This window comes from Kogia breviceps, chromosome 18 (assembly GCF_026419965.1).
Source record: "Kogia breviceps isolate mKogBre1 chromosome 18, mKogBre1 haplotype 1, whole genome shotgun sequence".
NCBI lineage: Eukaryota > Metazoa > Chordata > Mammalia > Artiodactyla > Physeteridae > Kogia > Kogia breviceps.
This window is the reverse complement of record NC_081327.1, coordinates 50,622,602-50,647,565: the sequence shown is the minus strand read 5'-3', so window position 1 is coordinate 50,647,565 and position 24,964 is coordinate 50,622,602.

Genomic DNA, 24,964 nt, shown 5'->3' with positions numbered 1-24,964 from the left:
TGATCTCCCTGAGGCGGCTGCCCAGCCATGTGTCCTCTGTGTCGTGCGTTGCCTTCCGTAGGTTTCTCACCCTAGGCAAACGTCTGCCTCCGTTTCTCTGTCCTCCTGCCCGTTCCTTGTGATTCCTGTGGCTTCCAAATGCCAGATTGCAAGGGGTCATGCTGTATCTCTTCTACCAGACTCTACATTTGTTAAAGACAGGTTTGTTGTTATCTCTGAGTCTCAGAGCTTAGCAGAGTGCAAGATTTATAGCATCAGGAGAGTCAAGTTTTGCTGAATTAATGCTACAGGTAATTGAGCATAACGGACCAAGCCCAGGACACCCAGTACAGAGAATCGGGGTTGAATTCTGCCTAGACTGTTTTTGAACTGTGTGGATCGGGCAAGGCAATTCTCCTCTCCAAGACACAGGTTCCTGTGTCTTTATGGCAACCATGTGGGGTTGTTTTGAGGATAAAAATGTGTGAATTATGGGAGTGTATTATGCAAATGTGACAGGTGGTCTCAGTGACCTTGAAGCCACATAGAACAGGTCTCATCCTCTTCTACTTGGCAGCCCTTCAAATATTCAAAGGAAGAGATCTCACCCTCCATATTCCAAGCTGACAGTGTATATAATAACTAACTGGGAGATGTCCAGAATTAAAGATCTGGGTTTCAGATATCTGCTCTGCTGCTTATTAGCTGTGTGACCTTGGGAAAGGTACTTCTCTATGCTTCAGTTTCCCCATCTGTGAAAACAGGGTAAAGATAGAACCCATTTCATAAGGTTGATGTGAGGGTTAGGTAACATATTGCTTATCAAAGCTTCGAATAGTACCTGGCATATAGCAATCAATTAATCCATCAATTATTATTGCATGATTTTCATTGTTCCCCCCAGCCTTAATGTCCCTAGTTCCTTATACGATGTGAACCTTCCCCCCCACCCCGGCATTATTCTCTGAGGCACATAAATTCCATCGAGTCTTCTAGCTGCAGTTGGTTCATAATGACTGACTTGAACTTTATAGGATTCTGATTCCCTGTGTGGGCTCAATAGGAAAGAATATGAAAACAAACTGCTTGTATTTTCCTGCAATGGAGAAATGGTAATGCTCATGCCCTAAATATAATGATATTGAATCTCTTTACAATCCTAGGTAAATTGAGTCTAAATTCCTTATTTTATTGCATATGTCAGACCATATGTCAAGTCGAGTTTCCCGAAGGTCAGTTTGAAAAATATGAAAGGTAAAAAGTACCAGCTGAACTCCTGCCAAGTGCCAGGCACTCTTTTAGGTATTGTTTATACAGAAGTGAACAGGTTTCGCTTGTTAATGGTGTTTACATTCTCATGAGGCAAGAGAGAACCAACTAAAGAAATATGAAGGTGATTTCAAATAGCGATAGGTACTGAGTAAAAATCAAAACTAGCTATTTTGATAGTGACTGGGAGACAGGAGAGGAGTGTGTTATTTATTATTTTATTTATTTTTTAACATTTTTATTGGCACATAATTGCTTTACAATGGTATGTTAGTTTCTGCTGTATAACAAAGTGAATCAGCTATACATCTACATATGTTCCCATATCTCCTCCCTCTTGAGTCTCCCTCCCTCCCACCCCTCTAGGTGGTCACAAAGCACCGAGCTGATCTCCCTGTGCTATGCAGCTGCTTCCCACTAGCTCTCTGTTCTACATTTGGTCGTGTATGTATGTCCATGCCACTCTCTCACTTCATCCCAGCTTCCCCTTCCCCCTATACACTGGAGGAGTGTGTAATTTAAATTGCACAGTTAGGAGGGATTTCTCAAGTGGTGACATTTGAGTTGAGATTTGAGTGGAAAGGATCTAGTTTCCTGTTGCTGCTGAAACAAGTTACTGCAAACTTGATGGCTTACAATAACACAGATCTATTTCTCTTACAGTTCTGTAGGAAACAGATCTGCACAGGTCTCACTGAACCCAAGTCAGGGTGTCCGCAGGGCTGCATTCTTTCTGGAATCTCTAGGGGAGAATCTATTTCCTTGCCTTTTCTGGCTTCTAGAGGCCGCCTACATTCCTTGGCTTGTGGCCCCTTCTTCATCTTCAAAGCCAGCAATGGTGGGTCTAGTCCATCTCAATCCTATCTCTGCATCTTCTGCCTCTTCTCCCCACTTTGAAGGACTCTTGTGATTACACTGAACCCTCTTGAATAATCCAGGATAATCTCCTTCTTAAGGTCTTTAACTTATTCACACATGCAAAGTCCCTTTGGCCATGTAAAGTAACGAATTTTCAGGTTCCAGGGATGAGGATATAAACATCTACCACACAGTTCTGTGAGTATATGGGGCAGGGCCTGCTAGGCAGTGACACCAGGAAGAAGAAGGACCCCCCCCAGGTGGGAAATGCTTGGCACGTTTAAAGGAAAGAGAGAAGACCCGTGGCTCATGGCCTTCTGAGAGAGGAGGGGAGTGGCCGAAGAGAAAGGCCATGCTCGTTACTGTTTATTGAGGAATTGCTATGTGTCTGTCACTTGGCAGGCACTTTCTATATATTATTTCATAGATTCTCACGATAATCCTATGAGAAGAGTATTATTATTCAGTTCCTTCCATGTGATGAGAAATTGGTAGCTCAGCAGTTAAGAGGCATATCTAAGATCCTAGAGCTAATACAAGGTGAAGAGAAAATATGATTCCCAGCCACCTGTGTATGAGCCTCTGTTCTTGACCATTGTGCTTTTCTGCCTCCAATGCCTATGGCACAGTTGTCTGGGAGCATGTCTCAGTGTCAGCTCAGACAGGGTGGTCCATGACCCATCAGTGAGCCTAGCTCCTGCCTTGACTCCTGTTTCTTAGGTTTGCTTTGAAGCCATCCTTACTGGTTTTGAGCTCCAGGGATATTTTCCTGAGAGACAACCATCAGATGAGAAAAGGAAAATAGTTGCTAATAGCTGGGAGCTGACCTGACATTAAGAGCCAGACCTTTGGCATTCTGAGATGTGGCTTGGGACTCACAGGCAGGCCATGGCATTATTCCATTGCACGTTAACAATCTTATGGAACGCCAGCATCAGACAATGCCGCTCTGCGCCCACGATGGAGTAAGGCAAAAACAAGATCACCCTGCAATCATGCCTGAACACAGACAAAACATGAACACCGTCCAACCACAAAATACCAACCATCTTGCTTTCCCAGCCAGTATGAGTGACTACAGCTTCCTTACCTATCACAGCTCTAGCCTTGCTCTTGTCTGCCTTCCCTACAGGTAAGATTTATTGATACACAGTCAGAGAATGACCACAGCTTCCTCACAGTACCCAGCCTAGAGCAAAGTCCTCTTTTCTTGAATCTACTTCATAACCACCTAACACAAACCCAAATCTTATAAGTCGTTCTAGCACCTTCTACGGCAGTAACACATGGCTTCCTATGGTATGGGTTCTCCCTGGTTCCAACAAGCCAATAGACCAAACTTTGCATTACAGCTGTGTCCTGGGTGTCTCTGGCTGATAGGCATTGTCAGTCGAGAAACACAAATGCATATAGCAGCCCCTACCAAACCAATATTCTGCTCTGTGCTGCTGGGGGCTGGGAAAGGTTAGGTGGGTCCTATCATGAAAGAGACACATGAAACAATTTGGTGACAAACTCTGAAGAACAGGGTACTTCGAGTACTCAGGGACAGTAATATATAGAGGCGGATGTACTAGTTAGGGTTCAGTTCCTGACCCTCATGTGTGACCTCAGGCAGGTTGCTTTTAACCTCTTTAATCCTCCTTTATCATATTCAAAATGAGCATAATGACGTATCCATCTACCGAAATGTGTAAATTAAATGAGAGTCCAGAGAAAGAACCTAGCACAAGACCTGCCGCATAGCAAGCATAAGATAAATGTTGACCATTTATTGTAAATATTTTTTTCAAAGAAAAAAGAGATATGCTGGAGATGGTATAATAAGGAGTACTGTTCTGGAAGTACTTTTTACCATCCTGAAAAGGAGCCCTGGTGATGGAAATGTTCTGTATCCTGTTAAGGGTGGTGGTTACACAGTTGTGTACATTTATACAAATTATCTGAACTCTACATTTAAGATCTGTGTATTTCACTGTATGTAAATTATAACTCAATAAAGTAGTTCATAATTAAAAAATAAAAAATAGCCTTGAAGGCAAGGTAAGACTAGGTAAGTCAATACAAATCGAGGAGGCACTGCAGGCTTCCAGAACAGCATTAGAAGTTCTCAATGACTGATAGAGACAGACAGGCATTCTTCTAAACCCATCCTCTAGCCAAGCTCCTGAGGCCCTTCACCAGTTCTGTGAGCATGGCTAATTCTACAGACTGTGGTTCAAATATCAGATGATTATAGTTCAGCAACTGAGTCTTTGGAAAAGAAAAAGTCCTAAATAACTGAGAGGTTATTGTGAGCTGAAACTATTTGGTGAAAGCAAATCAAAAATGCAGCATAGTTTTGGATTGAGAAATACCTAGATTCAAGTCTTGGCTTCTCTGCTTTTGTGACAGTGGGCAATTCAGTTCACATTCTGCAACTTCCTGTGTTCTCTGGCAAAAAGGATGAATATAGTACCTTTTGGCACTGTTGTATTGTTGAAGGAGAGAATGGATGTAAAGTGTTTAGCATATTGGGCGTATGAAAGTATTTTATATCACTTGCAGTGCTAGTGACGGTGGTGGTGATGGAGGGGATGGAGGTGGTGGTGATATTGGTGATGATGGTGGTTGTAAAGGTGGAGGAAACAATGAAACTTATACAGCAATATGTGTACTGACCCTGCATTCCAAAATATAAATTGAACCACATTTTCACTCAACTGAAAAGTGAGCAGTTTATTTCTTCAGGCTTACTACCCTCCAAGCTTTATCTTCTGTTGACCTGGTGCTATGTTTTGCCCACATATAGCATAGATTGAGGTGGCAACAAAGAAAATAAGGAAATGTACAGAGAAGGGAGGGATAGTGTATACTGGAGCTTCAGGCCTCTTTTTATAAAGACTATTGGTATGGGTGCCCTTTGGTTCTGCCTAAGCTCAGGTGTGGTTTCTTACCCTCGTAGAGGTGCCCTGTTCCTTCTGAGTGCGAGGGATCCTGGACAAAGCCTATACTTGCACCACCAGGAATAACAACATCAACTTAAGCACGAGCTGAGCGAAGATTTGCAGCAAATCACAATGCTGTCACGCGGTAGACCTCACCTTTATTCACGCGCTGCAGAAACAAGCCACATCCTGCGATCTGTCCTCTATTTTTCCTTCTCCAGAATATAATATATTAAACATAGTATGAAATGCAAAAAGGTTACATTGAGACATATACTATTTGAAGATTTAATTCATTTTTCTAGTGTATAAGACACAAGGCTATTAAAGTTTTAAAGCAGTGATCTCCTAAACTCTCTATTTTATGAGGGCTTTCTTCATAACGATAAATGGTTTCCTTGCCAAATCAAATGCAGATTTGAAACAAATTAAGTTAATGTTCAAGGATACAAGCTAGAATGAATGGGGGAGCTGTTTTATTTTGCATTGTAATAACCATACACACCTAAATCAATAGCTGTGGAAAAAAGGCAATAATATCACGTAACTGCAGGAAATGAAATATAGTGGCCGGGCTGGGGGGAACAGGCTGCAAAAAGAAAGGGTTCGTATTGGAATAATGACATTTCATTAAACAGGGAAGGAGGACTATTGAAGAGAAGTCCATAGCAGTAAATTCTGTTTCTTATAATAACACTTGAGACGAGTTATAGTTGGCTGGGTATTGTGATAAAGGATAATGCCGTTGTCCTTCCGTGCATGGTGCTATAATTTTATGTTTAAAGAAAACCTGAGATATTAAAGAGGCAGTGCATGTTTTCACAGGGTGTCCTCATTCTTCTAATGTTTTACTAAATTTGGTACAAGATCCAATAATCTGTCTAAAAGTCTGTAGTCACATAAGGAAGGTGGTCCGAGTTTTTTGTTTTTTAAATTGCTTTTGAATGAAAGCCAAAAGGTTTTCTTGTCCCTTTCTTGTTCTTTTCTTTCTTTTTCCCTTCCTCCCTTCTTTCCTTCCTTCCTTCCTTCCTTTTGTTTGTAGGGGGAAGGGACAAAGGGATTTGTTATTAATGAAAGCTGCTTTTCAACAGTTATCAGAAAGAGAGAGAGAGAGAGAGAGGTTCCCTGCTGGTATTTTTGACATACACCTATCTCCCCATAGTTTCTAGAGTAGCTACTTAGGAGCTATCCTGGGAGACCCAAATACCTTTACAGGTGCAGGGGCCTGACTCAGGGATATCACGGTCTGAAACCATTTTGAGTAAACCAGTATCACCTCAAGCTGACTCTAGGCCCACTGTCCTTCTCCTCTAGTTACAGCCTCAAATGGTATACTCTTGGATTGCCCCAGTGCTTTGAAATCAGCCTGCAGATCTTCAGAGCTGGGGAGGAACTTTTCTGTTTCTCCCTGGATCTCTTTCTGCTCTCTTCACTGAAGGAAACTGAAGGAAACAGATGAACCTTTTGTATCTGGCACCTACGTGCCCACCTAGAGCCGGGCCTATAGAGATGCTGGCAGGAAAAGCATGACACTGCAGGGGTCACCTCCTCCAGGAAGGCTTCCCAGTTGGATGAGCTTGTAGTCTCCGTTGACAGTGCAGCTTTGGCATGAGAAGACAGTACACTATGCATTTTCCTGGGTTAACCCAAGTAACCCTGCCTGCATAATGGAAAGCAGGTAACACACAGGTTCTGGAAGACAAACCACCCAAGTACGAAATAGGTTCTGTGACCCTAGTAGCTCTGCAATCTTGGGCAGTTCCCTTAAACTCTTTCTTCCTTAGCCTCCTTATCTGTAAAATGGTACCCACCCCTCAGGGACTGTTGTAAAGATTAGATGAGAGGATGCACAGGAAGCAATTAGCACAGTGTCCAGCATGCAGAATGTTCGTTAATTGTTCAGTGTTCGTTGTTATTTGTACTAGTACCATTAATCTTCATTATTAAGAACGCTATCAAGGATTATTCTCCCCGATTTATATTTGAGGAACTTAAAGCTCAGCAGTGCAAGAGGCACACAGAAGGCATTCAATAAAACTTCCTTCCTTCCCACCATCCCTTCCTGCCATCCTGGTCTTTTAGGCACAAAAGAGGTCCCTCTCCCAGGTTGACGGATAAAAAGGTTGCCCTGTTGAATGCAAAAGGAGTGTCAGGTTTGTTTGCTTAATACATAAATCTGTAAATAATGCTTCAGGTGTCTCCACCCCAGACAGGTGCCTCAACGCCTCTGGGCGTCTCAGCCTCCCAAAGTAAAGCCATTTACCAAATGCTGCTTTAATCACTAGGAAGCATTACACAAACTTTAATAAAAGAGTTCCAATTAGACAACCAAGGGCATAGAGTAAACAGAGCCCATTTAATTACCCACCAAGCACAGCTCCTGGAATTAAGTTGCACAGTGATTCTGATCCTCTATGCTAAGTCACTCCCCACTCTCCCACTCCCAGAGAACCACTTGAAGCCCCCAGCCCTGAAAGGACTGGCAGGGGCTAGTGGGGAACACGCAGCAGGTATCTGACACCAACAAAAGTAGAAGAGGTTGTTCAGTCCGGTGCCCGGGGTTGAGCCAAGGCATAGGCACCGAGCTGCCAGAGCAGGCGCGGCACGAGAAAGCCTGAGGGCGCCGTGCAGTTTCCAGGCCCCAGTCTGGGGGGACACCGGAAAGCCAGCGTCACTGCACATCCTTCAGTGGCCTGTAGCTAGAGGGGGTGTACCCAAGATGCATTGTCCCAGGCACCATTTACCCTTGCTTGCAGGCTGCCACGACGGGGAGAGAAGGCTTTTTCATTCCATCTGGGTATGGCACAGCTTGGGTCTGTTCTGGGCAAGGGTGGTTCTTTAACTCCCTCAGCCGTCACACCTGCCCACCCAAAGTCTTACCTCCTCAGCACATTTGTGTCTGATGCAACACGAAATGACCTGGGTCAGCAAGTGACATGAAGCCCCTACCTGCTTCCTATCAAAAGTCTAGCACCTCGTAGCTGTGTGGCCTCAGGAAAACAACTTGGCCTCTCTGAACCTTTGTTTTCTTATGAATTAAATGAGAATCATCATATTGAGGATCTGAAGATTAAGTTTGGCAATTCATGCAAAAGATCTAATACTGTGCCTGGCAACTAACACATTGTTAATAAAAGCTAGCTATTTTTAATCGCTAAAAGCAGACTCATCAGGCATGCAAGAGGCCAGAATGCCTCATCTCACTCTCCCCAACATCCTTTGTATGCGCTGCCTCACTTGTTAGGCACATAGCTTAGGGATTGGTATTTGGACCCTGGAGCCAGACACATCTTGAGTTTGAATCTCAGCACTGTCCCCTCTGTCTCTGGCACCCTGGGTGCCTCATTTTCATCATCTGTAAAATAATAATACAGCCTTCTTCCTAGGGTCAGGGTGAAGACAGAATGAGCTAATGTAAGTGCAGGGCTGGACTAGAGCTTCACACTAAGTGCATTCAAAACAACAATGAAAACAAGTACTGTTAGTTGATACTCAGAACCACCAAGTGGGAGTGGTAAGAATAAGGATCATCATTTTAAAGAGAAAGAAACAAGGTATTTCCCCCCAGGTCACACACTGAGAAAGGGGCAGATTTGGGTAAAACAAGCCTGTAGCCCCGTTAACCCTCCAAGGCCTCTTATGAATGAGCCACCTCCGCTCCTCCCAATTCTGCCCTCGCTGTTTCACTCCAGCTCTGAGTTCAGGCACTTTCCGGTGCCTGCGGTACGCCACCTCCTCTCCACCTTCTGATGCATCCTCTCTAAGCCTCAGTCCGTTGCTCCTTCCAGGAGTCTGCGCATCCCTCTCCCCAGCCCCAGTCTGGGTGAGGGGCTCTTACCACGCAACACTCCCATGGACCCTTCTTGCAGCTCTTCTCCCTGCTGCTCTGTAAGCGCCTTGCTTTCAGACACCAGCCCGTTCTCCATTCACTCTTGGTTGGCTTTACTGCTGAGCATGTAATAAATATTAGTTGGAGGAAAGAAGCAAAGACAGAAGAATTGAAAAAAAAAGTGAGAGCGTTCTCTTCGTTTGACAGTAATGTTGCTTTTCTTTTTTTCCCTAAAAATTTGACGGGACTGTCACAGTCATATAAAAAGTAGTTAATAACTGTATGCAAAACCGGGATTTAGGGCTTCCCTGGTGGCGCAGTGGTTGAGAGTCCGCCTGCCGATGCAGGGGACACGGGTTCGTGCCCCGGTCCGGGAAGATCCCACGTGCCGCGGAGCGGCTGGGCCCGTGAGCCGTGGCCGCTGAGCCTGCACGTCCGGAGCCTGTGCTCCGCAACGGAAGAGGCCACAGCGGTGAGAGGCCCGCGTACCGCGAAAAAATAAAATACAAAAACCAGGCTTTATTCTCAAGTTCTGTGGGCAATGGAAAGAGTAGGAGCTTTGTAATCACCTTGGTTCAGTGACTTACTAACTTCGTTGTACTCAGTAGTAAGACAGGCATTCCTATTACTTACCATGTGAAGCTATTGTGAGAATGAGAAATGAATTACGGGAATGGCGTGGCCCGTGTAAGCTGTCTGATATGTTACAGTGATGTCCTCATCGTCCTCCATTGTGGTAGGCGTCTTTGCTGCTGTGATTTGTGTGGTTTTCATTAAGAGCAGAGCTGTTTCTATCTCAACTGATTGCGTTCTTCAAGGAACACAGAGTTCTAGCAAATGAGCAGTTTAGCCCATCTCTCCAACCAGCAAAATTTTTTAAACATGTTCTGGACCCTGCCCTGAGCAGAACTTGACACTCATTCCTGTGCTTGCATAGTGGAATTCATAACCGTATATTCAGGAACTAGAAATCATACTGGGTGTGTTGGCTCGAGTGCCAGGCTGAACCCAGCAGACAGAGTCTTCGTTCCAAGGAAACAGAAGGCGGGTGCTCCCCGGGGATGTGCATGGTCAGCCTTGGGCACTCTTATTTCTTCTTGCTGCTGGAACACATCACCACAAACTTGGTGGCTCAAAGCTACACAGATTTATTATGTGACAATTCTGGAGGTCAGAAGTCTGATACGGGTCTCTGCACTAAAATCAAGATGTCAGCTGGGCTGTGTTCCTTCTGGAGGCTCCAGGGGAGAATCGGTTTCCTTGCTGTTCCCAGCTTCTAGAGGCTGCCTGCATTCCTTGGCTCCTGGCCTGTCCTCCATCTTCAAAGCCAGCAAGGGCAGCTTTCTCATGCTGTGTCAGTCCGGCTCTGACTCTCCTGTCTCCTTTTTTCACTTCTGGGGACCCATGTGATGACATTCGAATCATCCAAGGTAATCTTCCCATCTCGAGAGCCTTGAGATCATGCCGGCAAAGTCCTTTCCACCATGTAAGGTCATGCATTCACTGACTCTGGGCTTCTTCACATGGACATCTGTGCGGGCCATTCTTCTGTCTGCCACCGATTCCTCAGACCCCACAAGGGGCCTCGAGTGGAGCTTTGCTGACACACAGAGTGATACACCAGAAGCTTTGACAAGTGGGGCTTATTTATAGGGAAACATGGGGGAAATGTTTCCTTTTAAGTTTATTATCATGATTTCCATGGAAGGACGTTTTTATTTTAGGTAAGAGGTGATGATCATGATGCTAACTGTACATTCTGCAAAGTTCCTGACCACATATATACTTATTTAGTCTTTATAATAATCCAGCAAAGCATTATCTTCATTCTATTCAAGGAGGGCCTGTAGCTTTTATATTTGAACCTGAATCTGTCCAGCTTGAAAGCCCAATTTTTTCCCATAGGTCGCACGAATTCCTGGAAAAGAATTCACTTTTTCCATGGACTGGGGCTACTGGCCAGCAGTCTCTTTTCCCAGCCAGATGCGGACAGATGTGGAACAAGGGGGCAGTCATACATTTTTTCTTGAACACCAGCTTGGTGGGGAGGTCTGGGCGGGCAAGAGCTCAGAGTCGTCTGCTCTGTTCTCACTGCCCTTCGAGAAGCAAGCCCATGAAGGGGAAAGAATTTCCCCTCCAGCCTGACATCAAAAGGTTCTGCTCAGGAGCTCCCTGGGCCAGGATGCTGTTAGCATGGGATATTAACCAAACACATTCACCCCTGTGTTTGTCAGTGGTGGTTGTGTCTTTGACACAGCCTCATTCCTGGGACTTAATTAAAACCCACTTCCCTCTTTTATTCAATTTATGAGGCCTAGCCAGCAGGATTAAGCGATTACAGACAAAAAGCCCCATTTGTGAAACACTCCTAAACTCAAGCTGCTACGCTGCTTACTTGTACTCCATTAAATTAATAAGGAATGAATGGGCTGATCCATTATGAATAAAGCAGTGGGGAGTCTCTGCCCCGTTCATACTTCCTGCTCCCTCCTCAGAGAACATTTGTGTAAAATGATTACGTTCATATTCATTCAACTGGAATTCTCTAAAAGTGGAATGCATAAATTACTCTAAAGACAAAGTTTATCTTAAACATGAACTACGAAGGGTGAATTAATATGACTATTATAAAACCATTAGCGTTCAGTATATTCACCTACAGCCGCAGTATACCTAAACCAGATTCAACCCACGATTGCCATTTGTGTTGGGGGATCAGCCTAGTTTATTTTAGCCCTCAGTTCATTTAAACTCATAACACATCCTTGAATATCCAATTTTTCCATTAGCTCCTTTTTTCAAGGGTTAAGTTGGTTGGAAACTGACTTTTGTTGTTTCCTGATTCAACCACAAACCTCTATCCAGCTATTATGACACCCAAAAGTCTCCAAAGATTGGTTGTTTAACTCTACAAGATGGGACCCAAGAGGCTAAGTTTAATCATATGAGATGTACGTTCACACTTTGAGGTCCAGACAGGTCAGTTACCTAAGGCGTGTGGGGCATACAGCTGGAGGGAGGGGGCATCGCATCCAAGGATCTTTCATTGACCACATGCCCAGGCTCTTTTGAGAGGATACAGTATGTAACATGACTACATATGTAACATGGCTTTGTAAAAGTCGAATCTTGCTTTGATCCAGGATTTTCCTACTCGTTAACTCTTGACATTTGGGGCTGGATCATTCTTTGTGGTGGGCTGTCCTGTAGGATATTAAGCAGCATCCCTGGTCCTACTCACCAGATACCAGTAACCATACCTGCTCCCTCCCCAACAACTGTGACAACCAAAAATGTTTCCAGATATTGCCAAGTGCCCTCTGCAGGTGAGGGGGTTTGCAAAATAGCCCCTAGTTGAGAACCACTGCCTTAATTCTCTTGTAGATGTGAGGAGTCACTTTACTCTTTCAGACTTCTTTTTCTGGCTCTAAACTGAAAGAAGGCGCCCTCTGAAGGATTCTCACAATCCACCAGATACCGACTGTTGTAGAATATCAACCTGCTTGACAGTAGCTTCCTCCAGTGGACACATCATTGCTTGGCAAGATGAACCACTCCACCCTCCTCTCTTCACCCACACCCTTTTCCTGGTCACAAATTAAATTCCCATTTCAGCCTTGAGTGGTGAAACAGAAGCCATCAGAGGAGACTTTCCACATGCTTTTTTCACCTACCTTTCCACCTACATTTGCCTCCACAGGCTCTGCCTTCCTCCTGCATGTGTAACTCGGAAGCAGGTCCTGCTTCTAAACTCTTCACTGTCACTCCAGTGGACTTGTGCAGGGGATGCTTTCGGACAAGGGCACAGGTGTTGCCTCTTCCCTGCTCGAGATTCCAAAGTATACACGCACGCACACACGTTCCCCCAAAACTACGCCTAAGAGATGGCTGCTCCAGAGGTCCCCCAGCTATCAGGAAGGAATACAGATGCACTGAAATCCAGGCTGTCTCATCAGCACGGGAATTCCCAGTTCTCCTCCTTTTGTGACGACAAAATCCATACTGCCAGCACAGTGTCATATTCCGGCTCCCATCCCGATACTCTAGGGGGTCTCCGAAGTTAGACATACGGGGTTGCGAGCCAAGCTAACGGAGTGAGGGGAGTGCTTGGTGCAGACACGGCGGGGACGGTAGACTTAAGGCATGTGGAGCTTCTCTTCCGACGGCTTCTATTTTCCCGCTTAAGGCTGGACTGTGGATTCAGTCTGCTAGTAGGGGGTGCTATCCTCGTTTAGGGTATACAAGACGGAAACGGACACGGGGTGACTTGCTCATTGACACGCATGTAGTGAGAAGGGAAAAGAGGTGTAACCCCAAGTGTCTGGAGGCCAGTCTGTCGGCTCAGGCCTCAGCACACTGCTCTCGCATTACCTTTGACTGCCTGCAGTCATTACAGCCCGTCAAAGACTAACTCTTCGTGGCCAGGACTGAGCCTGAGTAAGTAAATGCATTTAAACATCTTCTTTATACCCAGAGTGTTGAACTCTTGCCTTGTCATATTTTTCTTTGTTTTAAATAGTATCATAAGCAGTTTTACCATTGGCTGGTTTTGCTTTTTCATCTCATTTTTTCCCTTCTCCTCTCTGAGTCAACTGCTGTCATGTGGTGCATCTATCAGACTTTTAAGAAGAAGGAAAGAGTAAGCCAGGTAGCTGGATAATCAGCAGCAGGGATCACTGGCACAGTTCTTGGCGTCATTCGGTACTGAAGGAACTGGCCGTGTCAGCTGCGTGTCCCTCCAGCAAGGGCTTTGCAATCACATAGGACAGGATCAGACCACAGCGCACATCTTATTAGTTGCACACACTGGGGCAAGTTACTTAAAATGTGAGTCTCGGTTTTCTCATCTCTAAAAAAAATCACTTTCTGTGCCCCTTGGTGCTGCAGTGAGAATAAAGCGATTCCACTTACTAAAGTGTCCGTTAAGTGGCCCTGGCCCACCCTTTAAACACATAACTCTGCCCGGGGAGGCTCCCTCCTCTGTGAGTCCCCTAACCTCCTCACCCCCGGCCCAGTGGGAAGGATTCATGCATTCTTTCTTGAGAGAACTTACATGTGCATATGGAATTGGCAAAGGTCTGGCTCTCTGGCCCAATTCCAAGCAAAACTAATCATCAGAAACTTCATGCAGATTTACGATTACTCTTTCTATAACAGGGTGAGGCCCAAGCTGCTGAGACAGAATTAAAAAGGAGCTGCTGCAAGCAGAGGGGGCACAGGGCTTCACAAAGAAGCATTTTCAGACGGGGCCCCTGGCGTGGAGCTCTGACTCCAGGTTGGCTGTAAATTAATATCAAATGTTAAAACGGCCTCACTCCCCTCTCCTCCGGTTGTGGTGATGGGCCCTCACGACTGGGCTACCGGCTTTCATTCAATGCTAATAAAGAGAGGCACATAGGCTCTTCCCAATCTAGTGTGCTTAATCCAAGACGTCATTTAATTTTATGATGGCTGGTTTGTCTCAGTTAAGCCAGATGTGTGCATTGAGATCTTTCTCCTCATGGGTCGAGTGGAAATAGCATTGAGAGCGCTGAGCCCGGGACATACCTTGCCATGCACTAACCGTGATATCTGTAACGAGCCCTCTCCTTTCTCTGCAGTCCTGTTCCCCTTTTATAAAACAGCTGATTGGGGTCAGAACAGAGGATGCCAGCTGCAGGCAGCAGCCCACAGAAATAGTTTGCTACACACGCTTAAGAAACATTAAATCTATTACCAATACTAAAAAGTTGGCAGAGTTCACATTCAAAAATGGGGATTTGGGGCTTCTCTTAGAAAACTGGGAGATTGGGTAACACGATCTGCATTCCAAGATGGCAGCAGCTGGCTGCTGCTGATTGTTGGGCGTTGCATTTTACTTGATCATATGCTGGCTTTTCCGTTTGCCACTGTCCCCCCACCCCCACTCCCTATTATGACATCTGGCCTCTGTTATTCATTCATCTATTTTCTGGTTCCTGAATTATAGTTTGAAATCCCCATATTGCAAAAACTCTTCTGGCGTTTAGGGTTTGGAGGATCAGTGTGAATTATCTAGAATTATCTGATTGAAAATACTCTTTCTGGGTAAATATTTTTGTGAGAAAAATCTATTCTAATTCTACTAACAAATCTAAGGTGCCTTTGATTCAATTTATTCAATCTCTATTTTGAAAGCCTGCTGTGTGAGAAGTGTCTGCTGACATATACTGGAGATATTAGGATGAATATAAATTTGAAGAGAAGGCAGAAAATAAACAAAGAAATGGCCAAATAAATGCTAATGAAATTAACATCTGAGAGAATCCCAATGTCATAGAGCAACAGTTTTATGTAAAAAACGATTTAGATGGCAGCTCCTCTGGACTGAGGAGTTGCCATTTAAGCGGAGAATTAGAGCTGGAGAAGAAGCCAGACAAAGGTCAGTGTGGCTGGATACCAGAGGGTGGGAGAAAGCGGTGTGGAGAGGAAGCCAGTGAGGTAGGCAGGGGCTAGACCAACAGGGCATTGGAAAATCTGATGGAGAGCCCAGCTTGATTTCTCAAAGCTCTTGGAAAATATAGATGGAACCGTTAATGGATGCCCACAGTGACATGGATCTGAGTCTCTGCTCAGGGAACCCACAGAAACTGAACCAAAAACGTCCATGTCACCCCCTCCGTCCAAATTTCTGACCTTCCCTCTGGGCCCTTTTTCCAAACGTTTGCCCCCCCAGTGAGTTGATGGCATTAAAGACATCATTTGCAGGTAGAGGTTTCTTTTCTTGCAGAGGTTACGACTGAATCATTTGAGGAAAGAAAACTCACCCTTACTGAAAATGTTTACATGCCAGAAGCTGTTCCATATAATTAAAAAAAAAAAAAAAAAACCAGAAACACCTTTGTATTGAAGTATAAACTTGTATTGAAGTTCACAGAACATCAGGGTACAGCTTGATGGATTTCACAGACTGAACTCATTGTGATCAGCGCCCACAGATCAGGAAAGAGAACGTGTGCAACACTCGAGGTACCTCTTTGTACCGCTCCCAAGCACCATCCCCTGCCCCTGCCAAGGGTAGCCACTAAGCCAGATTCTAACCTGCCTGTTATGTAACTGTATATAAATGGAACCATACAGTATGCACTGGCTTCTTTGGCTCAACATTATATTTTGTGAGGTGCATTTATGTTGCTGCTTGCAGTTGAACCTCCTTCATGGTCATTACTCTGAATTAGTCTATGATGAAATGTAGCACAATCTCTCATTTTTACTGTCAGTGGACATTTTGGTTGTTTGGACTTGTCTTGAAGGGTGCTGCAGCGGACATCCTCGTAGACGCCTCTTCATATCCGCGTGCGTGCCATTTCTGTTGGGGATCTACCCACGAGTCATGTTCTGCTTCATTAGGTCCTGCCAGTTTTCTATCTTTGCAACTTTTACATACATTTATTCTTTGAGTTTTCACGTCAGCCTTTTGATGCAGGTATGTTATCCCCTTTGGACAGATAAGAAAACAGGGTCTCAGAAAGGCTCTGTCGGTTCCTCGAGGTCACAGAGCCAGAGTGCGTGGCAGAGCCAGGGCGCGAGCTTGGCTTTGTCTGGCTCCGCTGTCTGTGTTCTCCATCACACGGTGAGCTGTGTGGTCCCTCTCCAGTACTACCTCTCCATCAAACCGTTCCTGACCCAGCCTGGAGGAGTTACTCGTGCTGCTCTCTGTTTCCCAGGCACCTTCTCGGTGTCCCTTTGGCCACCGTCATGGATAGTGTTACTAGGGGTGAAAGGGAAGCTGCGTAGTTAGACAGACCTGGTTTGAGTGTCACCTCTGCCTCTCAGGTCACATGGGCTTGAAGTAAGTTGTGTCTACTCATGGGTACAAGCAGGGTGATAATAACGGAGAACTCCCAGGTATGGTGTGAAGATTAAGTAACACGTAAGTACAGCACTTAAGCAGGATCTGGCACAGAGCATAAGCACTCAGCAAAAAGATGGATGGACAGACAGATGGATAAATAGAGAGGGGTATAGGTATTCCCAGAGACAACGGTTAACTACAATTTGGGGCACACGCATGTACGTGTATGTGTATGTCTGTGCCTCATACATGTGAAGTTATATCTACATGTTCCCCCACTTACCACCTTCCACTTGACGGGGCTTGACTAACCTTTCTCCTTTTAGGGGTCTGGCACTCCTCCACCATAATTGAGGAGATGAGAGCAGATTCAGATTCAACAGGCAGTTGTTGATCAACTACTCTCTGCCAGGAACTTTTAGAACCTCTGTTCCCATTAACTTCATCATTTTCATCAAGTAAACCTGAAGGATTTTGTGCCCAATTTACAGTAGGGAAAGTGAGGCTCAGAGAGGTCAAGTAACTTACCCAAGGTCACCAGCTTATGAGCAGCAGAGACAAGACTCAGTTTTGGGTCACATTTTCCAGAGCAGAATGTTTCTCTTATTTCCTGCATCATAGTGTTTCCCTACCGAGTCTTTGGTCCTCTGTGATCCTTCTGGGGTTCTCTGTGTTCCTGGCTAAGGAGAGTTTTGCAGAGGTGTGGTCTACATTTGTGAGAAGTGGTTTGGAGCCAGCCTGCAATAAGGAAACAGAGGACATTCAAGGGAACCCAGTGGAAAGCTGGGAAGCCAGAGGCACCGTGGGCAAATGTAGCGTCACACAGCCCCGCATCTCTGTATGAGTGGCTTTTCCCTCAAAGAGACCCGGTTCAACTCCTGTTCCCCTTACTTATAGCACTGGGTTAAATAGTGTCCTCCCCAGTATATGTCCACCAGAACCTCAGAATGTGACCTTATGTGGAAAGAGCATCCTTGTAGATGTAAATAGTTAAGGATCTTGAGATGAAATCACCCTGGATTTAGGGTGGGCTCTCTATCCAAGGACAGGTGTCCTTTTAAGTAGAGGACGGGACTTGGAAACCAGAGAGAAGAGGCCACATGAAGATGTTGGCATAGATCAGGGTGATGCAGGTTCGAGCCACGGGACGCGGAGCATTGCCGGCAGCCACCAGCAGCGAGAAGAGATGCATGAGGCCGGTTCTCCTTCAGAGAGTCCACAATGCCCAACCCGGCCAGCACCTTGATTTGGGACTTCCGGCCTCCAAAGCTGTGAGAGCCTAAGCTTCTGTTGCTTTAGCCTATACAGTTTGTTGTAATTTGTTATGGAGCACTGGGAAACTCATGCGCTTTTATTTTATTGTTTTATTTTATTTTATTTTTATTGTTTTTTGCGGTACGCGGGCCTCTCACTGTCGTGGCCTCTCCCGTTGCGGAGCACAGGCTCCGGACGCACAGGCTCAGCGGCCATGGCTCACGGGCCCAGCCGCTCCGCGGCACGTGGGATCTTCCCGGACCAGGGCACGAACCCGAGTCCCCTGCATCGGCAGGCAGACTCTCAACCACTGCGCCACCAGGGAAGCCCCTCATGCACTTTTAGACTGTGTCCTCCCGGGGAGACCACTAACCTCTGAGACTTGGTTTGCACACATGGAAAATGGGTCTATTGAGTGGGAACCACCTTATGCAGTTCTGAAGGTTATATAGGTCAGTCATGTAAAGAACATACACATATCAGATGGGTATTCCTACTATGACGTGACACTAGGGCAGCTGCTTGGGAAAACTACCAAGACAAATTGTCCCTCCTGAGAGGACCCTGACTGGTTCTGACCACTCCTGCGCCCGTAACCAGTCCTCTCGAGCACGCTCCCAAAGGCAATGCCCATCAGCCCGAGCTCTGAGTTCTTAGGGCTCTTGCAGCGGCTCCTGGAATCAGCACACCCTGTTGCTTTCGGTTGCAAGCACGTATTGCCAAAGACGCGTATCCCCCTTAGAACCATAAACGCTCTAATAGCAGTAACGGGGCAGCCTCGATCATGACCAAGCGTGATTACATTCCACATAAAAATATAAAAGCTCATTTGAGCCAGGACTCCCTCTGGGCCCATTGCCTGCACTTTTATTGAAAACCCCACATTCCTGACTCCGTGAGCACTGATGTCAGGGCCCAGTGAGGCTGAATCTCGAGGACACTTGTAAAGCCCCAAGGCGGCCTAGTGGGCTGGACTCAGCTGAAAATCCCTGATGTCTCCGGGTGTCCTGAGGCACAGAGCCTCCTCACCCTTTATTGTCTGGGAGCCCCTGTCTGCTTGGAGAACCTCACACTCGCGGTCCCAGCCCATGCCTCGTGCTTTGCTGTCCTGCTAGAACGGGAGGCCGTGGAAGCAGGGAGCTGCTCTGTCCTGCTCCCTGCTGTATCCTGAAGGCCCAACCCTCGAATGAATCAGCCTCAGAGGACACCCCTTCCTTCCCTGTGCCTGGCTCTCTCACAGTCCTGCTTCATTCACCCCCGCTTTGCTCTCGAGCCTCACCTTTCAGTCGTCCCCGTAACCCAAGACCCAGCCACAGCAAACCTCTGTGGGGGGCCCCCCATGTGCCGTGCTGTTCACCTCCTGGCTTTCGGTCATGCTTTTCCCTCTGCTGGGGACTCTGGTCAGTTATTCATCACTAACTTCTGAACATTACTTGGGTGTCGGTTTCAACATCACTTTTTCCCCAAGATGTCTTCCTTTCTTCTTTTTTAAAAAATTGAACTATAGTTAACTTGTAGTATGGAGTTAGTTTCAGGCATACAGCAAAGTGATTCAGATATAGATATAGATATAGATTCTTTTCTAGTTTCTTTTCCATTATAGTTTATTACAAGATATTGAATATAATTCCCTGTGCTGTACATCTCTTTTATATATAGTCGTGTGTATCTGTTAATCCCAACCTCCTAATTTATGCCTTCCCTCCCCTTTCTCCTTTGGTAACTGTAAGTTTGTTTTCTATGTTTGTGAGTCTGTTTCTATCTTATAAATAAGTTTATTTGTATTATTTTTTAGATTCCACATGTAAGTGATGTCATATAGTATTTGTCTGACTTCACTTAGTATGATCATCTCTACGTCTATCCATGTTGCTGCAAATGGCAGTATTTCATTCTTTTTTATGGCTGAATAATATTCCATTGTATATCTATATCTATATATATCTATATATCTATATAGAGAGATATATATAGCCACATCTTCTTTATCCATTCATCTGTCAGTGGTCACTGAGGTTGCTTCCATGTCTTGGCTATTATAAATAGTGCTGCTATGAACATTGGGGTGCCTGTATCTTTTCTGAATTAGGGTTTTCATCTTTTCTGGATATATGCCCAGGAGAGGGATTGCTGGATCATATGGTAGCTCTGTTTTTAGTTTTCTAAGGAACCTCCATACTGTTCTCCATAGTGGCTGCACCAGTTTGCATTTCCACCAACACTGTAGGAAGGTTCCCTTTTCTCCATACCTTTTCCAAGTTGTCTTTATTGTGCCAAACCTGGCATGGCACTCCTTCTCTGGTCACCTGTGCCTCCGAGTCACCCTGACCAGCCAGCTACCCCATCACCTCCATGGACAAGTCTCTGTACCCCAAGCACATGAGGTCCTGGGCAGTGTCTTCTCGCCCAGGGCCTGGAGAGTGTCTGACTCATAGTCACGTTGATGAGTGTTGGCTGAATAGATTGACAAAGTGCTGAGAGAAGAACACATCTTCATAAAAGTAGACACAAAAAGGAGGGGAAGAAGAGAGGAGGGACAGGGTCTGCTCAGCCAGTGTGACAGCAAAAGTCATGAAAAGTGGTTTCACAAGTACTGACTCCATTGATCCCTATGGCAACCATGGGAGAAAGCTATTATTCTCTCCCTCTTTCCCTCTCTTTTACACATGTAGAAAAAGCACTCAGAGAAATTTACTTGGCTAGTGTCACATAAACAGTATGTAGGCAGAGCCAGGATTTTCATCTAGATCTGTTTGACTCTAAATCCACATTCACAGCAAGGTCAGGGTATAAGAATCCTAAGGAACAAAATACTAAGAAATATTTCTAGAGAGTGTGATTGTTCAAAGCACTTAACCAGGAGTCAAGGCATCCATTCTGCCATCTGCACCTTGACAGGCCTGGGACAAATCAGTTCCTGCCTCTGGGCCTTGGTTTCCTCACCTGAAACGAGACATTTGGGCATTGGATTAGGTGATTTCAAACAATGCCCGTCCAGCCCCCAAAATATTCTGAAAGTATGCACAACTTATGAAAAGAAAATATACTTTGAAATTCAGTGATTGAGGTGAGAACTGTCAGCATGAGATTTTTGTTCTCTCTTTTAAAAATAGATTTTTACAGAAGTGTGTGTGTGTGTGTGTGTGTGTATGTGTGTGTGTGTGTGTGTGTGTGTGTGTACATTCACATGCATATGGACCTGTGAATTGAACACTGGCAAGTGTGGCTCACGGATGCCTTCTAAAGAGTGCTGCTCCCAGGGCTTCCCTGGTGGCGCAGCGGTTGAGAGTCCGCCTGCCGATGCAGGAGACACGGGTTCGTGCCCTGGTCCGGGAAGATCCCACATGCCGCGGAGCAACTAAGCCCGTGAGCCATGGCCGCTGAGCCTGCATGTCCGGAGCCTGTGCTCCGCAACGGGAGAGGCCACGACAGTGAGAGGCCCACGTACCACAAAAACAAAAAAAAACAACAAAAAAAGTGAAGCTCCCACTCACAACCCTCAGGGAAAAACTAAACTCGTTGTTGATAGTGCTGATCTGGAATCAGACCCAGTACTGTGGGTGTTGTCAACATGTCTGTCTTGATTTACCAGGATTTCTGTTCAAGTGGCACCTCTTCTCTAATTCAAGGAGACAATCAGTTCAACATGAAAAACTGTGGGTCAGGAGGGGCAGGAGGGGATGCTGAAGAAGCCCGGTGCAACGGGAAAACGAAGGCAGGCCCGAGTCAAGACAGACATGTTGGCAATACCTAATGAGGAGGAAGGCTCATTGGCGTCAGTATTTTATACTTGGTGTAACACCAGGCGCAATTGTAGTTTCCAAAACTGTTTAGGCTAAATGGATGCTTAATAAGCTGTTCATGGATTTTCCTGCAGGGTGGTTTCTTTCTGATGGAGGAATTCCATCATTTGTTCATTCTTTCACACACACACACACACACTCCAGCAATGGGCCAGATAGTTGGCACATTGGCAGTGATGAGCGGTCCTTGCCATCACAGAGCTCATGAAATAGTTGGGGAGTGTAACAGGCAGAATAGTGGCCTCCCAAAGATGTCCACGTCCTAATCCCTGGAACCTGGGATTACGTGGCAAAAGGGAGTTGATAGATATGAAGGATCTTCATATCTATCTCAGATGAGGAGATTCTCCTGAATTACCCAGGCAGGCCCAGTGCAGTCACAAGGATCCTCGATATGGATCCTCGATATGGAGGAGGTGGGAAGGAGAGTCAGGAGGTTTTGAAGATGCAGGAAGGGGCCGTAAGCCAAGGAGTGCCGGTGGCCTCCAGAAGCTGGAAAAGGCAAAGAAATGGATGCTCTCCTGGAGCCTCCAGAAGGAATGCAGCTCTGCTGACACCTTGACTTTATCCCAGTGAGAGTGATTTTGGATTTCTGACCTCCAGAACTATAAGTGAATATACATGTGTGGTTTTAAGTTGCTAAGTTTGTGGTACCTCGTTAAGCAGCCAGAGAAAACTAACACTTAATCAGGAAATGAGAAGACTAAATATATCAATGTACAAAGTGGGGAGTGATAGGAAGGAAGAAAACGGGGAGATGTAAGAAGGTCCAATCGAGGTCCCAAAAGCTATTGGTTGGGGAAGGCTCCTCTGGGCTTCCCTGAAGGAGAAGAACGTTGGCGCCTTGGGGAAGGTACAAGTTGGGAGGGAATTCCAGGCAGAGTGTGTTCTCTGTGTGAGGGCCCCACGCAGGGAGGGGACGTGGCACAGATTAAGGAGTGCAAGGAGGCTAGAGGGCCTGGCTCACCAAGCGTGAGGGGGAAATGATGCAAACTCAGCCTGGATATGGTCCGCTGGATCAGGCAGCCTCTGTAAACTGGGTGAGGGGTTTGGGTTCTTAACCTACGAGAAATGGGAGTATTTTTTAAAAAATTTTATTGGAATAGAGTTGGTTTACAATGTTGCATCAGTTCTTGCTATACAGCAAAGTGTATCAGTTACACATATACATTTATCCACTCTTTTGGAGGTTCTTTTCCCATAGAGGTCATTACAGAGTCTTGAGTAGAGTTCCCTGTGCTGCGCAGGAGGACCTTTTTAGTTATCTGCTACATATATAGTAGTGTGTATATGTCGATCACAGTCTCCCAGTTTATCCCTCCCTCCACACTGCTTTCCCTCCTGGTAACCATACGTTTATTTTCTACATTTGTGACTCTATTTCTGTTTTGTAAATAAGTTCATTTGAAATGGAAATATTTTGAATAGTGTTAAGTCACAGGGAAATTAGGTTAGATGTATACTTTAGATCTGTGTTGTCCAACGCAGTAGCCGCTAGCTATGTGAAGCAATGTAAATTTAAATTAATAAAAATTAAATAGTTAAAAAAATTCAGCTTCCTAGTGACATTAGCCACATTTTAAGTGCTCAGTAGCCATGTGTAGCTAGTAGCTACCACATCAGACAGAACAGATAGAGAACATTTCCAACATTTCAGAAAGTTCTGTTGGCCTGTGCTGCTGTAGAAGAAACACCCCAACTGCAGAGGGGAGCATGAACTAGGGAGGGAGATAAGAATAGATGTGGGAGAGCAGGTAGGAAGAAGCTTCCCAATATTCCAGGTGGGATTTGGTGGTAGGTCAACCTAAGATGGCGGCAGTAGAGGTGGACATAAGTGGGTAGATTTGAAATCTATGTAGGAGGTACCCAGGGACTTGGGGAAGTTTCTCCCTTTCTTTGACTCTTCATTAAAACCATCACTTAAGTTCATGGGACCTCAATTTCCTCATCTGTGAGTGGGAGTAAAACCTACTTCAAAGGGGATATTGTAGGGGAAAACCCCTGGCATAATGGGTGTTCAGTAAAGTGTACATCTCATACCCTTCATGTCTCCAACTTGAAACGGTCTTTCGAATATTTAGATCCAGATGGAGTCGCTCTGGAGTTACAAACACCTGCTGATCAGGTGAGCTGTCTCTCTTGAGAGTGGAGCCTGATCAGAGAATCTCCCGCTCAACTGGACAAGCCCTAAGTCTAGAACTGCCCTTGGGTGTGAAGGTCACCAGGAAAGGTACAGAGGGAAAGAGCCACATGGGGAAAATGAGCAATTCTGTTCCCACCATGACGGCAGGGCGCCCAAATGGAGCTATTTTGCAGTCAGAATACCACGTAGGACCATACTAGGAAAGCGAGCTTGAGGGAGGCAAGGAGAAGAGCGTGCCATCCGTGTAGAGAAGATAATTGAATCCATGGGAGGTCGACTGGGGCTCATTTCACACGGAACCACACAACAGCGCATAGCTCGCTCAAAGACAATACAGGCCTTCAAAGGGAACCGCTAAGGGGTGTGCATTTTGCTATTAAGGGCACAACATACTCTAAGTGAGATACATTGTTATGCCTCTTCTTCCCAGCCACAGCCTGGAAATAGCCATAAAAGAAATGAAGTATATTTGCCTTGTTAACACAGTTTGTATTACATATTCATAAACCATTTTGTGAAACTGCAAGGGAAAGATTCAATTGTCTTGGAAGCTGATAACGGCCAAACTGCCATAGAGAAAGCAGGCAGCATGTTATGGAATTAGCTGCACAATGAATGAAATGCAACGCCTATAATAAACCCATTCAGATATAAATTATGGCCGAGTAGATGCAATGTTTGTTAAGCAATAAAGCTTGCCACCCTACATGGGAAATTGAATGAGATTTATCATAAAATATGGCGGAGGATACACTCAGAATCTGACTCCCCGAAGTGGACTTAATCAAAACAATCTAGAGAGCAGGCTTCCAGGAACAGGAAACCAAAAAAAAAAAAAAAAAAAAAAATGATAGCAGTGGGTCCAAAGGGCATTATGACATTGTGACTTGAAATACCCGTGGTCTCAGCAATTCCACCAAGAATACTTTGCATTTTGAAAAAAAACAAAGCTGTTTTGACTTTTCCTTTGAGAATTATCAAAATGTCTTAAGCTCTGGGAATACAAAATATGACCAATAATTGACTTCCTGGTTGGCCAGGGAAATAATTGAATTCAAGGGCAGGGAACTTGTCCAAGTGACAGTGGGC